The sequence below is a fragment of the Rhipicephalus microplus genome, unplaced genomic scaffold, assembly GCF_043290135.1.
Source record: "Rhipicephalus microplus isolate Deutch F79 unplaced genomic scaffold, USDA_Rmic scaffold_48, whole genome shotgun sequence".
Taxonomy (NCBI): domain Eukaryota; kingdom Metazoa; phylum Arthropoda; class Arachnida; order Ixodida; family Ixodidae; genus Rhipicephalus; species Rhipicephalus microplus.
The window spans coordinates 1882799-1899907 of NW_027464621.1; the positions used below are offsets into that span (position 1 = coordinate 1882799).

At 43.4% G+C, this 17109-nt stretch overlaps 1 protein-coding gene across 2 annotated transcripts in view; it reads left to right on the forward strand.

The window, feature by feature from the left end:
- Positions 1-10784, forward strand: part of Naam (Nicotinamide amidase) — a 38005-nt gene extending 27221 nt beyond the window's left edge. The window contains exons 3-4 of one of the 2 annotated variants that reach the window (XR_012889288.1): positions 5042-5152; positions 10490-10784. The gene's annotated coding sequence lies outside the window, so the exon portion shown is untranslated. Of the gene's footprint in view, positions 1-5041; positions 5153-5391; positions 5539-10489 lie in introns of those variants that run through there. The other variant, XR_012889287.1, reaches the window with a different exon arrangement.
- Positions 10785-17109: the final 6325 nt, after the last annotated feature.

Consider the following 17109-nt stretch of genomic DNA (forward strand, 5'->3'; position numbering starts at 1 on the left):
TTTGTAGACGATGTCGTTGCAGAAACAAAATGACCCTGAACGTGCGAATGCCGATGGTGGACTCGAGCTGTGACCTTGAAGGCATTTGATAAGTTGTCGGATCTCTGAATCATTTCACTGTTGTTGGGCCAAGTCAGATTCACTGACTGCACAAAGAAAATGGCCATTGGTATCATCGTCACTTGATGTTGTCGCAAGGGGAGCGCGCGAAAGGCAATCAGCATCAGTGCTGCGGCCCGACTTGTAGACGACTGTAACCTCAAATTCTTGAAGGCCCAAGCTCCACCTCGCGAGGCGCCCTGAAGGGTCCTTGAGATTGGCCAGCCAACAGAGGGCATGATGGTCCGTAACTACTTTGAATGGACGGACATACAGACACAGTCGGAACTTTGTTACCGCCCAAATGACAGCGAGGCATTCCTTCTCCGTGGGCGAGTAGTTTGCGCAGATGACAGAATGCGACTAGCATAAGCGATGGGACGTTTAGCGCCGTCTTGCCACTGGACGAGCACTGCACCAAGACCGATGTTGCTTGCGTCAGTGTGAAGTTCGGTGGCGGCATCTTCATCAAAGTGCCCTAGTAAGGGTTCACTCTGAAGGCACTGTTGAAGCTTGGAAAAAGCGGCTCTCTGCTCTGGACCCCACACAAAAGGAGTATCCTCCTTCGTTAAGCAGGTAAGGGGTTCAGCGATGTTGGCCAAGCTCTGGACAAAGCGCCTATAGTAGGCGCAGAGATTAAAAAACCGGCGCCAATCCTGTTTGTTCGAAGGTGGAGGAAATGCAGCAACGGCCATGGTCTTTTCTGGGTCTGGTCGAATGCCATCGTGACTGACAAGGTGGCCGAGGAACTTTTAATTCTTCGTAGCCGAAATGACACTTCTCCGGTTTTAGCGATAGACCTGTGGACCGAATAGCGACAAAGACGGACTGAAGTCATTGTAAATGTTGCTCAAATGTTTTGGAAAAAATAACGACGTCGTCTAAATACACGAGGCAAGATTCCCACTTCAGACCGGACAAGACGGTGTCCATCATCCTTTGGAACGTTGCCAGTGCAGAGCACAGTCCAAATGGTGACACTTTGAATTTGTAGAGGCCATCCGGAGTTATGAATGCTGTTTTTTCCCTGTCGCGTTCATCGACCTCGATCTGCCTGTAGCTGCTGCGTAAATCCATTGATAAAAAATATCGGGCATGTCGAAATCGATCCATTGAATCATCTATGCGTGGGAGAGGGTAGATGTCTCTCTTCATCACTTTGTTGAGCTTCCGGTAATCGACGCAAAATCGAAGAGTGCCGTCTTTCTTTTTTACAAGTACGACGGGTGATGCCCATGGACTGTTCGAGGGTTGGATGACGTCGTCGTCGAGCATCTGTTTCACTTGAAAACGTATTGCCTCTTGTTCTTTTTGCGACACGCTGTAGGCGTGCTGTCGTATAGACCGTTCGGTAGGGTGCGTTATAATGCGGTGCTTCACGGTTGGGGTCTGCTTGATCTTGAAGGTGGACGCAAAGCAGTCACTATTCGTACGTAAAATCATGCATATCTGCTGCTGCTGCGCAGAGGATAGCTGGCAATATTAACATGGGTGGCAGGAATTGGTTGAAGTGGGAAGAAATAGAAGAGCAATTAAGGCAGGAGCAGCTGATGGTATATGGGGTTGTGAAGACACATCTTCGGCACATGTAGCAACCACCTTGTAATCCGGACTACATATGGGAATATTGCAATACATCAGAAGGCAGCAAAAAGGCAGGTGGAATTGGGGCATTTATACATAAAAGTGTGTGTTGGCAAAGAGTCGAGCAGGGAAATGGAGTCACTAATTTTTTAAAGAATATCTTAATTTTTTAAAGGATATCTTAAAGTAACAAGGTAGATATAAAATGGGAAAACAGGTATCCAAGCCTACAGAGAAAAAACGAGGGCTTAGGCAGGGGTGTCCTCTGTCACCCTTTTATTCATGTTGTACCTATAGAGGCCAAATTAGAGGGGAGTGGACTTGGCCTCAACCTCTATTTCATCAAACAAAAAAAAAATTCATTGAACAGGCACTACCAGCATTGACGTACGCAGATGATAAAGGGTTACTGGCCGAAAACAAGGAAGATTTGCACAGATTGATGAACATCTATGGTAATAAGGGAGATAGGTTAGATTTCACATTCAGTAAGGAAAAATCGGCAAGTCATAATTTTTAATGGTAATGAAAGTATTGAGCTTAGGATACAGGAGGTCACGCTAGAGATAAAAGATAATTACAAATATCTCTGGGCGTATGGATCAATGCGACCGAGTACCTAAGGGAACACGAAATATACGTAACGACTAAAGGTAACAGAAATGCAGCGGTGATGAAAATTAGCGCACTCTTGAATTACAATAGGTATGATGTGAGAGGAAAATATATGAAAAGGCGTCATGGTTCCTGGTCCGACTTTCGGCAATGCGGTTTTGTGCATGAGATTAGAGGTACAAGCAAAATTAGAAATTCATCAACGTGGAATAGGTAGGCTCGCTTTAGAAGCTCATGGGAATACACATAAACAGGCAGTACAAGGAGATATGGGATGGACATCTTTTGAGGGCAGGGAAGCTAACAGCAAGATAAAATTTGAGAAGCGGTTGAAAGAAATGGGGGAGGAGCATTAAACTAGGAAGGTTTTCAGGTACTTGTACAAGAGGAATGTCGATAACAAATCCAGGAAGGGAACCAGAAAATTGACGGGTAAGTACTTAGAAAAGTGCAGGGGGCCAAATCAAAAAGAAGTATCGGTTAAGAAGAAGGTGAAGGAAACGGAGACCGGCATGTGGAGTACTGGCATGATTAAAAAGTGCGCACATCTATCGAACTCCTAAGCAGGATACTGTCAAGAAAAGGATCTACGATAATACTCGGGGTAGTTCTCTACTGTTTGAGGCCAGGACCAAGATTTATCGGGCCAAAGACGAAGAGGTAGACACGGTATGCAGTGCGTGTGGAGAGGAGAAGGAAACTGCCGAACACCTCATAATGTTCTGGAAAAGGCGCGCAGTTTTCCAAAGCACTGGGGTTCAAGGACAGCCGGGGCAAAATAGACTTTAGACGGGTAGAAATACGTAGGAGGAGGTTATCTGATTGGTGGCTAAAATCAAGGCACTATGAAAATTAAATTCTTCACTGCAAAGTACCAGTTCTACACTACTCTATTTTAAGGGAAAAACAAAAAGACAAATCTGGTTGTTGGTTAACTAAGTAATACTTCTAGAAAACGCAAGCTACCGGCCAATCTAATTTAAAGAGTGCAACCATGCTTATCCATCCATGATAAGGGCACAACACATCCATCTATTCATTCATCAATGTACAGTGTCGTCGTTTAAGAGCTGCGCGCGGCTATGCACTGCCAAAATGGCCCAGATTTTTCGGTGAATTTTTTCAATTTTTAGTTTCACTTGTACAGTTATGATGGTTTGATTTTTTTTCTTCATTATAGCTTCAGTTGCTATAGAGTGTTACGAAAAGTCACGCAAGTTATGAAGTATAGAACAAGAACTTTGACAGCGAGCGTACTGGACCGCCTACTTGATCGGTACGCTCCCTGTCAAATTTCTTCTTCTTTTCACCCACGCGCTGTCTTTCTGCAGTAGCTCGTGATGCACGTGCTCATATTGTCACACTATGGCTCCTAATAAAAAAAATGGCAGCATATTCACGGAGTGAATGATGTAGAGTGGGGCGAAGCTTCCGTCCGTCCGTTCGTTCTTGTTTCTGTCCGTCCATGCGAATGTCTGTGTGGCCGCCCGTGCGTCCATCCGCCTGTCCGTGCATGCGTCTGCTCGTGCATCGGCACGTCCATCTGTGCGTCCGTCCCTGCGTTCGTCTATGCATCCGCTCCTGCATCCGTTCATGCATCTGTCTGTGTGTTTGTTCGTCCACCTATTCAACACTCCAAGTACCATTATCTTGCATCTTTTCATCGTATATTCATCATATAGAAGCACCGCCATCAAGCGCACATTCCAAGGACTGAACGAAAAGAGGCACACACACACTTTCTTATGACTTGGGCTTCGTGTCTACTTCCCACCTTTAACCACCTCTGGTTCATGGTATATACTAGTTCACTGTATTCATGGCACTGCGGCCCAACGCTCGCTAAACCTTTTTAAAACAAGGAGCTTACGCCCAGCGAGTATAACGTCGCAACCCTTTCTTGTCAGATAGTGCTCAATGTGCATGCCAATGGCTGCTAATGGTGAATGAGAGGCAGGAGAATTCGGCTTTTAGTTAACGCGCATGGTGCGAATTTTTTATTGTTCAACAACGCACAGAAGAAATCTCCCACCGGCACCACTCTCCGATGGAGGCGGAAATGTTGTAGGCCCGTGTGCTCAGATTTGGGTGCACGTTAAAAAATCCCAGGTGGTCGAAATTTCCGGAGCCCTCCACTACGGCGTCTCTCATAATCATATGTTGGTTTTGGGACGTTAAACCCCACATATCATCACCCACCGGCACCACCTTGGAGGTCAAAATGTAAGACTCGTTACACACTACGACTACTACTACTACTAAGAGAGACGAACGGGTGTCGCTTTAAGGAGCTTCGCCCCTAAAAGAAACTGTTCAACTTTATAATGCAAGAAAGAACGAGCGTCAAGAACGCAACTTTTCTTGTACGCTAGAAGCAGTCCGAGAAGAGGCTGGAGAGAGGTGGAAGATATGCCAGAACTTTTCTCTATACCCGTGGATTTCGCGTTTTCTATATGTTTTGTTGATGGCATTGTGCACACGAAGGGTTTGTTTATTGCGCGTCAAATAGAACGGCACTGCCCGCGACGTTGCTCTCGGCGCGAGCCTCGCCGCATTCTTTTCTGTCACGAGCAGTTTTCAAACATGAACACGAAGGTTCTACGCTCGTCATGCGTTGCTGTGGGTCTTCCTACTTTCCATACGGCTTTAGAAGTCCTCTGATGTCAATGCCTTGAATGGTGCTCCACCGTTCAGTACTGTCGTTTCTACTTTTATGAGCTCTAACAGACCTCCAACTTTGCAGTCGTTGACGGAAGAGGAGAAAGCCCATTACGAGTCCTTGGCGAATCATTACAAGGAAAAGCAAGTGGGATCCTTGGAGAACAACTTCACGTCTGATGGGCGTAGCATTGCAGTGAGTCAACACGCTGTCTTGCTCTTTTTTTTTTTACTCGTCTCATTCATTTCATCACGTGAGGAGTTGCTCAGCATGTAGCGCCGCATGCATCGTCTTGCGACATATCTTGTCCCCGTCAGTGCAGCTTACACGAGCAACGTTGTCATTGTTACTGATCTCTTTTGTCGTTTTGCTCGACTAGAATTTGGGCAACTTAACCCCTCCCTGACTTAATCCTTTCTTTTTTTGCCATCTAGAAATCAAGTAATTTCCGTTTTTCAACCTGGCGACCAACATCGTCAGTGAGGCGCAAGGAATATATTAACCCTTATGAATTGGACTCACTGTGTATTGAGTTGAACAAGGATTTATCCGTGCATATCATAAATTGATCGACCCAGGTATGAAGCTTGCCTTTTTTCATTTGCACGAGACTGTTGATTACCATTTTGGATACGGAGTGTCTAGAGTTACGTCCAGACGTAATGCTAGCAGCCGTTAAAGTTACGTCCAGACGTAAAAATAAGACATGTTAGAGTTACGTCCAGCATGACAACAATACAAAACCGGCAACAAACAAAGCAACAGAGGAGAGAGTGATCGCCAGCGCAGGAGAAGAAGAGAGGAAACGGCGCTTTTTAAGGGAGCATATCTGTGCATAACTATCGTGGAAAGTTTAGCTATAAGTTTTGTGCGTCATGGAGATAGCCACCAAGTTCGCGACCTTTAAGACTTTCGAGGAAGCAATGAGGGAGTACAGTGAGCGAAACTATGTACAGTACTATGCCCCGCTGCAGTAGTCTAATGGCTAAGGTTCTCGGCTGCTGACCCGCAGGTCGCGGGATCCAATCTGGCTGCATTTCCGATGGAGGCGGAAATGTTGTAGGCCCGTGTGCTCAGATTTGGGTGCACGTTAAAGAACGCCAGGTGGTCGAAATTTCCTGAGCCCTCCACTACGGCATCTCTCAAAATCATATGGTGGTTTTGGGACGTTAAACCCCACATATCAATCAATGTACAGTACTACAAATGGGAGTCGCGGCCAGTGTCTGCGACAAGAAAAAAGGTATCAAACGCTACATTAATGAGAGTATACTGATGTATCAAGTTCATTACCGCTGCATCAAGGGAGGCCGGAAATTCAACAGCCGCTGCAAAGGTGACCGCCAGACGAAGTGAGTATAATATACTGTCTTTATCATTACAATCCTTTTTCACGACATTTGCCTGTTAGTTCCTACGAACCCCTTAAGGAAGCGTACTGGTCCCCTTTTATTTCTAGCATATACATTAATGATATTGTCGAGATGATAAAAAAACTTGTTCACTTTAGAATTTCCCAGATGATTGCTTGCTGTTAATGCCTATGTGGTTCCCTGTCAAGAGTGGGAGATGCAACTTAACACTGAATATGAAAATGAGAAGAAAGAAAATTTTGTTTATTTATTTCTGTACAGACTTCCATCAAAAGAATCAATGAATGAAACTTTCTACAAATACCTCGGCGTCACGATAGATAATACACTCAGCGTAGCGCACATATTTCGAACATCTGCTCATCCGCGTCACGTAAGCTATGCTTTTTGCAACACTAGTTAAGGCGCACACTACCTGACTTCAAACTACTAGCACATTCATCCATTCCAAGACCCAAGCTTGAGTACGCTTCTATAGCCTGGGACCCTCATGCTAAATGTTATATATATGCATTCGATATGATGCAACGAAAACTAAGATTTATTTATTTTAAATAACGTTAAACTCACTCGCTAGCTCAACCAATAAATAAAAAAAACATTACGATGGGAAATTGATTCAATAAAATATGATTTTCATTGCAATATGTTACTCAATTCTGAACCATTGGTGACGCCACTGACGTCACGAACTAAAAGGCATCGGCATAAATAATCCATAAGACCATACAGCACCAAACGCACCCTTTTTCAAGTTCTCGTTTTTTCTGCGAACAATTATCGCTTAGAATTCGTTGCCCATGCCATTACTCTAACGCGTAAAAACAACCATAACTTTTAGGATTGATGCAACATCATGTTATCAGATTTATTAATTTTGCACATTTCTTTTGCATTTTCCTTACTATTTTGTTTCTTGTAAATTGCTTAATTTCTATCGGCTAAACATGTTAAAGTATTAGCTTTTTTATTGCACCTTTTGCACCTCTTGCTAAGACCCGAAATGGGCCTGCAGTATCTAGTAATTAAGTAAAATAAATAGCTTCATAACGAGATTGTCAGACGAGCCTATATATTTCTTTTTTCAATCGTTCTTTCGACAAAACTTTCGTTGATGAATGCTTGGCACATTTCAAGTACTGCGTGTCCGTAGATGGAAAAACTCTGGAGCTTACGTTCAGCCACACGGAACACAATCACCCTATATCGAAGGTATCGTGATTCCTTTTACATGTAGGAGGTTAATAGTTGCATATACCAGACAGATTAAAACTGTCACGACCAAAATAAGAAATGTCCTTTAGCAAGTTACGGAAATACGGTATGCAAATACGGTAAGGCAGTACAGTAGTGCTCCTTTTCAGTGACAGTGCGTCCCCCGGACGACAGGTCCTTCGTTAGCAATGCGCATGCTGACAGGCCTCAATGAAGTGTGTTAACCCCACAGCGATTTTGAAAGAGCTTTTGCATTGGGATTGCCTTCACTCATGAAAGGTCAACGACCGGGAAAGGAGGACCCGTGCGGCAATACCGCAGCGTATTTGAGTACTGTATTTCTGCAATATGCTAAGACCTAGTGAAGCAGGAGGCAAACGGTACAATTTTTCACCCGATATGACGCGTGGTAACAGGTACGGATCTGTAAAAGTATTCTTTTTTTTTCTCCAGCGAAATATCTAGCTCATGCTACAATTAAAGCTCCTGAACATAACCTCATAAAAACTTAAAGTATTACAGCATTATTTCTCTTGCGATAGAATATCAAGTATCGTGGAATAATGACATGTAAATTGGATGCACTTACAAATGCTCATAGATTACACATGATGGGCTTTCGTGTCCCTCGGGGTAGATGGGACTAGAACACTGTCAGTTGGCATGCATAATGCGGGTCCTTGAAATCGCTGAAAAACCACGAATTCAAAAGATTCATTTTTAAGGCCTTGAAAGTGCTCTTGAGTTTTCGCAAGCCTTGAAAACCCTTGAATCCCCCCCCCCCTTTTTTTTAAAGATATTGTCACATACTTCATGGCCCATTACTTGTAATGCCATAAATTTAGCAGGTGGCCATCACATAAGAATTTAATCATAAATAGATTCTGCATGTAACCAACATCGTGCATTTCCGGAAATTTGGAAAAGATAGGAGCAGGAGGATGAAAAAGAGAAAAAGAAATGTTGCATGCAGGAGGAGGTCGGAATGTTCACAAAATAACGTGGCTGATAGCCCTACTTAGGAATAGGTATAACACGAAAGTCAAAGGTGTCTTTACAGAGGTACTTTGGCAATTATTGTGCATTGCCTCAGCAACATCAATAAATTGCAAAATTATGTTAGGAATGGCAAGCAGCTCGAAACTTGCAGCGCATACCTCAAGCAGAAATAACGCACGAAATTAGCATATGCAGAACGAGCGCAGACTAACAACCGTCACGCTCGAAACTTGGAGCGCGCTGTTCAAACAGAAAGAAAAACGCACGATCAAGCAGAAAGAAAGACGCATTAAAGGAGCGCACAAGTATACGCAGGACAAGAGCGAACAACTGTAGCAATAATTCGTGCATCTCGAGTCAGCAGCGTGCTCCTTTCGTAAAAGCGGCCTTAGCAGTGTGCGAAGTGACCTTTGTCCTTTCCCTAATGACAAGTCCAATGAGCGCTCGCTTAGGAGAGACCACTCTCTCTCCTTGTAGGCAGGGTTTCATGGAGGGGACGACCTTCATAGAGCGCCCAACGAGAGCCCATTGTGCCGTCTCGCCACTGATGTAGAAAATGCGCAAAAGTTTCGAAGCCCTGAGGGCAACCGAACGGTGTATGCCGTGAGCACTCCAGGCAAGGCACGCTCAGTTGTGTAGTGGTTAGCGCCGCGCGCTGGAAACCTAGAGGTTACTGGTTGGATTCCGCGTGACAGATGCTTGCCTTCTGGTTTTTTTTTCTTTGCAATCTCTTAGCAAATACTTTTCAACGTCACTTCCGTGATGGAAGTACGCCAGCGGAGACCCTGGCATTTTCATCATCAGCTACAGCAGACTCATATGCAGAAAAAGCACAAAGAATCAGCGACCTGATGGGCATCATCAAGTCAAACATTCTTAGGATGAGTGCCAAGACCAAGCAGCGAAAGATAATTATATTGATATGAAAATTCAGAAAAAGCAACAAGACGTTGCATAACAACTGTTCCTTAGTTTTTCCTATCTGAATAAATGTTTGCAATTTGTGTCAGGCTGAACGGGATTACCTATGCAGTGTAAGAAACTATGATTGAAAGTTGTCTGAAAATAAAGTGTCACTGGAGCCACGTTTTTGATGTCTGCTCCATTGATGTTGCGCTTTTTTCACGAATTATAGTTACTTAAAGCCTTTGTCCTCCCCTGAAAGTGTGTGATTGGGTTTTTGACAGACAGTGTGTTTCTAAAACTTCGTACATATAGTCTTGAAAGTCCTTGAAAACCCTTGAGTTTTTTCATGTAAACAAGCATGAACCTTGAGCTGGTGATGTTGCCGCTTGGTTTCTTCACATTGTTGCCCACTTCCTGACCTTATAAGGACACTGAAGAAAAAAAAACAAATGTTTCTCTCTAGTTGTAAATTACTAAAGACACCGTGCATGCTGTGAGGAGATGCTTGACGATTGCAAAATACAGGTGGCGTCAGCTTGAGGTCGTGATAATGAACAGCGCAGAAAAAAAAATATACTGAAGGAAGAACCACCAAGACAAGCTCCGACAGCAGACTGAAAAGTCAGTGCACATAACCTGTGCTTAAACGTCGTTTTTTTTCTTATTATTATCATGCATTCATACCAATTAGCCCAGTTTGAACCTCTTCAATATTTAAAGTCCCTACACTACTCGCTGTGTCATTAAATTTTGATAGTGTCTGCTAAATGAAGTACGTTTTTTTTGTCAGGGGCCCAGAGAACGAACGAAATTTCAGAAATTTTCTTGACCAATGCAAAAAGAAAAAAAAAGCCTGATATCTCACACACCACTCCAAGACCACCCTGGGAAATCTGAAAATGTTTATTTTTTCGCTTGCTCGTAAACCTATGGTGGTGAAATCAATGATGCTAAAGTTTTCATAGAAAATTTGTGTGTCTATAATCACCGTTTCACTTTGTAACCCTTTTATTATTCTGTTTTTTTTTTCTGTTTCCAGGCGAAGACACTCACGGGATCCCTATCACGGGTTTCGAGCTGGGTATGCCTGACTGCCGGGCTGTTGTTTGAGCCCTGACGGCCCACCTCCGACCTTCCTCGGACTGCCTGGCTCTGCCACCGTTCTTCTTCATGCCAAACAACATGCCCCAGGCCGACGGCTACCTGCGGTGGCTCGTAATGCATGGAGATTGAGAAGGGAGGAGGTGGAAGAAGTCTTGACTAGATTTGTTTTCGTTATAAATGTGATATTCATATATTTATAATAAGTGCAATAAAATCTGTTAATTCGAAAATTTGAGAGTGATATATTCCCACATAGCATGCCGCTTTAAGTCCTTGAAAAAGTTGCAACAGGTCCTGGAAAGTCCTTGAATATCCTTGATTTTTCGGTTTGAAAACCTGTACGAACCCTAGACCGAACTCAGTGCAAAATGATGTAGTCATCTTGAACTGCTGAGCATACAAGCAGTGACTAGAATGTCTTGTTTGAATTATGAGCACTGTACATACTTGACTGTGTTGAGATTGCGGCTTGCTAAAGGGAAACTGAAAGGGCCAGGAAGATGGTCTACAAGTCAAGCATGAATGTGTTGTATTGTGCTCTATTCTAATTTCTTTCTACAAATGCAAGTCAACCAATATATTGCGAGAAAAAAAAAAAGAACTTGACTCGTGTCTGTTTACAGGAAGCACTGCGTACGTGCTATAATAAGCATGGTCAAGACCCATTGTCCATGCCGGTTTTTTTTGCTAGGGAAGGCATGGCCTTTGCGATGAGAATTCCCAACTGTTGTCAGCAATGAAATCTGGTATAGCGAGCATGGTTCTGCGGTTGATGCAGTATTTATTTTCTTGGTTATATCACTCAAAATCAGATCTTGACAAAGGGTTCCGGTGTGTCGAGCTTGAATGGCCGAGCTGCAGCATTCTAGGTGGTCTGTGTACATTTTTTCTAGAGTTGCTTTTAATTTTGGTGGTGTGTCAACGTACTGCAAGTGTATGTGTGCAAAATACCTGTGTAGCTGGTGCGAAACTAGAGCTCCGTTATCTTGATAAATTCACTAGCTTTGATCGAGCTCTTCTGGTTTCAGAGAGAGGTCGAAAGCTAACTATAGGTGGCATTTCCAAAAAAAAAAAAGAAGCAGTTTCGCTGCTAGGGCGAAGCAACTAATGCGATAGCAAGCAATCCGAATCTCACACGAATAACGACAAGCACCTCGACGATTTCAGCATGCCCCTGAAGCACAGAGGAAGATGCTTGAAAAGAACGCATAGGTATACTCGGGACACGTGCCGCTGTGTGTCGCCACCAGTGCTAGAATCTTTTGCTGCCATTTGAGCACGGCGGTTTTTCCTTTTAGGGGCGAAGCTCCTTAGGGTGTGGGCTGTGCGTCCCCTGTAGCCTGTATGTAGCCACCTCTAGTTTAGTTCTTGCAGTGTTCACTAGATGGCGGTACCGTCCCCTGTATGTAGCCACCTCTAGTTTAGTTCTTGCAGTGTTCACTAGATGGCGGTACCGTCTCCTGTATGTAGCCACCTTTCGTTTAGTTCTTGTAGTGTTTACTAGATGGTGGTACTTGTAGCTGATGATGAAAAGATGCAAGATGTTATAAACTAGAAAGCGGTACTTGTAGTTGATGAAAGACGCGAGATCTTATAAAATAGGAATGATGTCACATATGGCGCGTGTCATTGGTTGAAGGCAATCGTTCGATTTAGTGCGGCGACGTACGCTAGGGGGAGCGTTGTAATAAAATCCGTTCGCTGTTGGCGCGTGCTCGGAGTCGCCGGATGGATAAGGCTGGACAGCGGAGAGAGCGCAAGGCGGCAGCAGCGCGCGCTCGCAGACAGAATCCCGATGTGCGAGCGCGCGAGGCAAGGGACATCGCAAGCCATCCATCGTCTAAGAACAAATAAAAGTTGATTTGTGTATATACACACACAGCGTTTCTCACGTCTTTACATGATGATCAACTGGGCGAATTACACGGAAGATTCACAGTTTACCGATGAATCCCTCCGGAGCTTCGGCCATTCATCATCATTCACCCCGTGAATATGCCGTAATTTTTTTCTTCATGTTGGGCAATCATTAGAGCATGGAGGTTTTTCCCCTTTTCATTTGTCCTCATCGGGCGATTAGGAACAGTGCAAATTGCGGAAATTGAGGAGGCATATTTCTGATGTCCCGGAAAGTTGAGTAGGCCTTATGCTCGAGTAAGGGCACTTGCTTGGAGGTTTTATGATCGTGTTGCAAAATAGCAACATGTCATGCCACTGCCATGTATGTTTGTTCAATCCTGTTATGCAGGGGTCCTTTCTAAGTTTTTGCACCATTGTTACACAACTACCTTCGAAAACATATTTGGAACAGTACAAAAACAAATTACACAGAACATCTAAGTCATTATATGTTCTTCCCCAGAGCCCTGAGGCCAACAGTGGAGCCCAAGACAATTCTAGAGAGACACCAATACTCAAGCCACGTGGGGTACGTGGAAGAAGAAATGGACGACTTGAGCAAAAAGACCGAGATAAATGGGACATAGCCAATATGGGTGGCAGAAATAGGTTGAAGTTAGAAGAGATAGAAGAGCAGTTAAGGCAGGAGGAGCTGATTGTATGTGGCGTTGTGGAGACGCATCTTCCGGACACGAAGCAAACACTTTGCCATCTGGACTACGTATGAGAATGTTGCAATAGAACAGAAGGCAGCAAAAAGGGAGGCGGAATTGGGGCATTTACACTTAAAAGTATGTATTAGCAAAAAGTCAAGCAGGGATGCACGGATCATTTATGTTCAAAATGGAAAGCAGCTGGGCACATGAAACTCCTTGGTTTAATGTACTTGTGGACAGGAGCAAAGGTCAGAAAGGAAAAGAAGGCAATGGTAGGCTGTATAAGGATAGACATTGAGGAATTAGGAGGAGAGTGCGAGATAGTTATACTAGGCGATATGAATGTGCACATACAAGATATAGACGACTATACTCACTCAGCATTAAAAATGATCATGGATATATTTTAAAGGCATGATTTGATCATTTGCAACAGTACTGAGAAGTGTGAAGGGCAAACTACCTGGGAGGTAGGAAGGCTGCAGTTAACGATAGATTGTGCACTGATGTCACATAGGATGTATGATAGGCTTAGGGGAATTCACATTGATGAATGTGGCTCCAAAAGTCTGGTTAGTGATCACAAATGTATCAAGCCAAGTTTTGGAAGAGCATTGAAAGTGGGAAGGAGACAATGTGATCAACAACAAGCGAATTTTTATTCGGAAAAGCAAACAGAAATAGCTACTGAACAAGTTGAGAAAGTAATTGCTGACGATAATAAAACAGTGTGGACGTACACGAATCAAATTAAACTGAGCTAGAACTTGCTAGGGCACGTGACAAGTTGCCCCAGTAAAGGACACACAAACTCAAGAGTTGTCGGGATGAGGACGTTAAGAGAGCCATAGCAAAACGTCGGGAAGCCTCTAGGGAACACAGACATGCTAAACAGTCGGGTGAATCAACAGATGATGTTGAAATAAAATGGGAACGTCTTTCTAAGCTGTAGAAACGAAGCATTCCTTCTGCCCTTCTGATCAATGAAAAGATTAAAAATGTTGGCTCAGAGTGTGGCAGAAGTACATAAAAAGATAGAAAGGCAGCTGCAAAATTTTGGAACCATCTTAACTCCCTTAGAAATGAGACAAGCCTAGAGCAGAAGTTTATAACTGTAGCTCAAGGTGTCAGCATAGAAGGGGACGAAGCTATTGAATATAAGAACAAGGGTGACAGAAAAATTTCAACAAGGATGTGCCTTATGCACATTAATAGACAAGCATAGATCAAGTGGCGCAGTGGCTCCACTTTCACAAAGAGAGTGGGAAAGGGCTAGAAAAAGGGTTCCAGGAAGTATATCAACAGGCCCTGATGGCATCCCAATTATGCTGATAAAGGCATTGGGTCCCAAGTCTAAGCAGACTTTGAGAGAGGCAGCGAGCAAAACAATAATCAATCCTGAAGTCCCCGATGGATGGACACTTAGCAGGATGAGCATGATCTATAAAGAAAAGGGGCACAAAGCTGACACAAACAACTACCGTCTTGTAACAGTGACACCAGTGGTCTACAGGCTGGCAATGCAGATTATGAAGGAGAGACTGCAGGCATGGGTAGAGGATGACGGGGTGCTGGGGGAACTAGAGAATGGTTTTCAGAAACACAGGAGGTTGGAATACAATTCATTATCAATGATGCAGTGCATCGAAATAGCAGGGAAGGAACACAGGTCTCTCTGGCTATCATTTTTGGATATCAAGGGAGGGTACGATAGCATGGTTCAAGAGGACTTGTGGGGAATACTGGACACACTAGGTGTGGGAGATGGAGTCGCTAATTCTTTAAAGGATATCTATAAAAGTAACAAGATAATTATAAAATGGGAAAAACAGGCATCCTAGCTTACAGAGATAAAAGGGGGGCTTAGGCAGGGGTGTCCTCCATCACCCTTGTTATTCGTGTTTTACCTATAAAGATTAGAGGCCAAACTATAGGGGAGTGGACTTGGCCTCAAGCTCTATTTCATCAAACAAGAAAAACTCATTGAACAGGCATTACCAGCATTGACGTACGCAGATGATAAAGTACTACTGACCGAGAACAAGGAAGATTTGCAGAGATTGATGAATATCTACGGTAATAAGGTTGATGGGTTAGCTTTCAGATTCAGTAAAGAAAAATCAGCAGTCACGATTTTTAATGGTAATGAAGGTGGTGAGCTTAGGATACAGAAGGTCACGCTAGAGATAAGAGATGAATACAAATATCTCTGGGTGAATGGATAAGCAATGACAAGGAGTACCTAAAGGAACACGAAATATACGTAATGACCAAAGGTAACAGAAATGCAGCGGTGATGAAAACTAGCGCACTGTGGAATTACAATAGGTATGATGTTGTGAGAGGAATATATATGAAAAGGCGTCATAGTTCCTGGTCCGACTTTTGGCAATGCGGTCTTGTGCATGAGATTAGAGGTACAAGCAAGATTAGAAATTCATCAACGTGGAATAGGCAGGCTCGCTTTAGAAGCTCACGGGAATACACATAATCAGGCAGTACAAGGTGACATGGGATGGACATCATTTGAGGGCAGGGAAGCTATCAGCAAGATAAATTTTGAGAAGCGATTGAGAGAAATGGGGGAGGAGCATTGAACTAGGAAGGTTTTCAGGTACTTGTACAAGAGAAATGTCGATACCAAATCCAGGAAGAGAACCAGAAAATTGACGGGTAAGTACTTAGAAAAGTGCAGGGGGCCAAATCAAAAAGAAGTATCGGTTAAGAAGAAGGTGTAGGAAACGGAGACCGGCATGTGGAGAACTGGCATGATTAAAAAGTTCGCACATCTATCGAACTCCTAAGCAGGATACTGTCAAGGAGGATCTACGATAATACTCGGGGTAGTTCTCTACTGTTTGAGGCCAGGACCAGGACTTATCGGGCCAAAGACGAAGAGGTAGACACAGTATGCAGTGCGTGTAGAGAGGAAAAAGAAACTGCCGAACACCTGATAATGTTCTGTAAAGAGCGCGCAGAGTTTTTCAAAGCACTGGGGTTTAAGTACAGCCAGGGCAAAATAGACTAGAGATCTATCGAACTCCTAAGCAGGATATTGCCCAGGAAAGGATCTATGATTATACTCGGGGTAGTTCTATACTGTTTGAGGCCAGGACCAGGACTTATTGGGCCAAAGACGAAGAGGTAGACACGATATGCAGAGCGTGTGGAGAGGGGAAGGAAAGTCAAGTCAAGTTTATTAAATAGTTCAGTTGAGCTACATGGTTAGCGTTATTACAGCAGGAGGTCCCAAAGTTCCAGAGAAACTGACAGGGGGACCTCCTACGGCTACATGGATGGGGTAATTATAAAAAATACAGCAATAGTATACGGACTTGTGAGTAATAATGAATAATCTTGATTAACAATAAAAATACTATCAATCCACAACATAATGGTAATACTCACTATTGAAAAATAACAAGCAAATAGTCAAAAGCAAGTGAAGACAAAAAACAATATTAATGAACTCCACGTGACAAATGCAACACGTTTCATTATCAGTGTTATCAATTATACAAAGGCAAATTGAAGTAGTAAAATAGCACAGAACTGTGGAGAGCTATTAACAGTTAATTACACAAATCGGATGAGCTGATTAATTTCTGAACGTAATATTTCTTATTGCGCAAAGTGAAAATATGGATGTTATGCGATGATTTCGATTCGAAAGGCAATGAATTACAAATGGCTATGCTAGTAAATAAGTTTGAGAACTTGCCGTAGTTTTTCCTTACGGCCGGCAAAAGAAGATTACTGCACTGGGAAAACTGGGTGATGTTACCATTAGTTAAGTGACGATGATCAATGCATGCAGTAAATATGTCATGCGTGATGAGTCTAAAGGCGACAATGGACATTCTATGACAAAATAATTGTCTCAATGGGAGTATGTTAAGCTGAGGAAAGAACGAGCTGCAGGAGAAGTGAAATGGGCTGAAAGTCATTAATCTAACTGCTTGATTCTGAAGTCGCTGTAAACGTTTGATGTGCGTGAAAT